Here is a 3,277-nt window from a genome sequence, read left to right as displayed (position 1 = left end):
AAAAAATGTTCAAGGTGAGAACATTTTTCTTATTGGTTTCATGTATATGAGTGTCTATAGAAATTCTTTGGGGGACTGAAAATGTCATTGTCTCTTCCTTCTATGCCAAAATAGTGAATTTTGAAGTTTTATTCAGTAAATTCAATGATCGAAAGTTCTGTAATGCCAGTCATTCTAACTATTTTTTTGTTTGAATGGATTGTTGTCACTTTTTTCACATTTTAAATGAATTGTTTCTTTTATTTTTGTGTATGGTTAATAACCGAATAACCGAACCAAACCAAACCGAAACCGATAATCACCAAACCGATAAATGTATATTATATTTGGTTTGGTTTGGTTTTGATAATTTTAAAACCGATTAAGTTGGTTTGGTTTTGGTTTTGACCAATAACCGATCCAAACCAACCCGTGAACACCCCTACAGTATACATGTATCAATTCTTGTCCATCTAGTCTAGCTAATAGATTGGGCCATATCCAAGAAATATAAACAGTCAGCCCAGCCCAATATTGGTGGATCAGAAGTTGATTCTATAGTTAAAGCTTCAAATCAATAAATCAAGGAGGAAGTCCGAAGTTGTATATTTGGTTGATTGATTAAAATAATTTGCTAATTAAATCTATAACTATATATTGTTTAATATTAAGAAATGATATATATATATATATATATATATATATATATTTGTTTACTATTATTTTAATAAATAACTATACGGTGTAGTTTTCCTAAATCGAAAAGCTAAAAATGAAGGGGAAAACAAGAATATCAATAATTTATACTATGTAGACAAATTAACCCATCGTTAACAAAAGTTTTCAAAATTACCTTCAAACCTAACGAATCCCCCATTTCATTAACATATAGTCCATTTAATTCAATTCTTATTTTTTCTAAATGACCCGTAAAATTAGAAAAAATTCATATATAATAATTTATATTGATTATATCCTTTCCATCTTCTTAACCCCCAAACCTACCGCATCCCATTATTTATCTAAACTATATACATATATTCTTGAGATTATCTTCTAAACAAAACACACCCTTAAAAGGAGTCGAAAAATTTGCTAACCAAAAGAAATACCTGATTGACCTTAAATACATGATAGTCCCATTTTAGTTTGCCAAATTCAAAAATCAAAATAACTTTTGTTGAAGAACATAGTCCGCAATCATCAGAGTTACAAATTTGACTTTCTAAGTTAAAGAAGGAGAATTTGATAATGACTCTCGATATCTTGAGAGTATCTTCCATTCACGTATATATAATAGTTACATTAGGTTTAATTTGAAATACATGAGATAGAGTTTACATGAAATCAAAACTCCTAAATACATGTGAACTATCATTCAAAGGATAATTCAAAACTATAGTGATAAGACTACAATTGTTTATCCTTAATATCCCTTGTGAACCTCAACGGTAGTGTGTACGGACATTGAGCTTGTCCTGGAAATGAATAAAAAGAGGCAAACCTAGTGCCTTTGTGAAGATATCTGCATATTGAGCCTAGTGCCTTTGAATATTAAGGAAACTTTGTTGTTTGAGGAAAAAAAAAAAAGTAAGAATCGCGGAATGCTATGCTACTAGGTTAAAAAAAGAGAATTTGATAATGATTCTCAATATATTGAGAGTATCTTCCATTCACATATATATAGTATTTACATCAGGTTTAATTTGAAATGCATAAGATAGAGTTAACATGAGATTAAAACTCCTAAATACAAGTTAACTATCAAAGGATAATTCAAAACTATAGTGATAAGACTACAATTATTTATCCTTAATAATTTGTTAATCACTAATGTGTACTTTCCCCACCAAGTCTCAATTTCACTAGATATGTAAATATATATATTTACTATATGATATAAGCTCCAAAGAGCGTACAATTAAATTATCAAGTTTATTATTACTACTAATTTATTTGTATTGAACATACATATTAAAAGAAAAACTAATATTCGGATAAGATAAGCGAACTTGTGAATATTATATGATGACAATGTTATTTATTTAATTAGTTCATAGACCTAATAATTCATGTTACAAACATATTAAAAGAAAAATTATTGTAGGTAATATCGGAACTTTTTCCGATTGTCAAAGGAGAAAAAAATATTTAATGTAATCAAGACCAAGAATTCCAGTTCTTTTATTTTGAACTGTCAAGAATGTTTTAAAAAAGAATAATTAAACAATTTATCATGGTGGAAGAATGGAATTAATTAGTTCCATAAAATAGTTAATTAGATGATGGCTCACACGATACACTTCCAATTAATTTTTTAATGATAATTAATAATAATAGCGTGTGCTACTAAAACATAATCACTTGTCAAAAGCATGAATGATGACGAATTATTACTAATTATAATTATAATTACCTCGAATATGCAATGCAAAATAACGCCCTCCAAAACCATATGGTATAATTATAAAATATTTGATCCTCAAATTAATAGAGCATTGGCCCCACTATGAAAGTGTATTTAATTAATTAATGTAATCGATCATCACATACGTAATAGTTCAAGATGAAATGGTCTTCTGTTCACTTACTATATTTAATTAGAAAAAATAAAAATAACAATAGATTTCAATATGAAAAATAACTATTTTTTATATGTAAAAATGACTATTTTTATAAAGAATTTTTATTTTTCAATGGGCTTATAATTTATGATTTTTAGCTTAAAAATAAATGTTTAAAATTAAAATTTATTCGATAAAGTCAGGAAGATGTTTTAATATAGTTTTTACTTTGTTTTCATTTTATTTATTATTCCTTTCAACAAGATTGATTCATTTGAATCTTGATCCCGACCTTTTTTTTAATATCTTATCCAAATAATTCGCTGGAATTATTCAACAATAATACAAGGTTTCTGTTAATTAAACTTAATTAGTATAATTAATCCGCTTACGTATTCCCAGTCTACCTTCCCATTATGGCGCCCACAAAAATCACTACAGCGCTACTCAAATTAAACCATACACCTTATTGTTATTATTCTATTATAACAGAGAAAATTAGAATAGGTTGGTCACATATAAACTATAATTTATGAGTTAAAAAATTTATGCATCTACAATTCAAAAAGTATTTATCAAACTAATTCATTTAAAAGGTAATTATATATAGGGATAAGGGTCTGAAAAATATCCCAACTTTGGTTGGATTTGCTGTTGCGATACTAAACTTTCTTAAGGACCTATTACCTCCCTAGACTAATTAATACCGTATTTTTTACTCCCTGAACTATTTA

The sequence above is a fragment of the Solanum tuberosum genome, unplaced genomic scaffold (genome assembly GCF_000226075.1).
Source record: "Solanum tuberosum cultivar DM 1-3 516 R44 unplaced genomic scaffold, SolTub_3.0 scf00093, whole genome shotgun sequence".
In the NCBI taxonomy this organism is placed as follows: domain Eukaryota; kingdom Viridiplantae; phylum Streptophyta; class Magnoliopsida; order Solanales; family Solanaceae; genus Solanum; species Solanum tuberosum.
Note: the sequence above shows the minus strand (reverse complement) of the source record.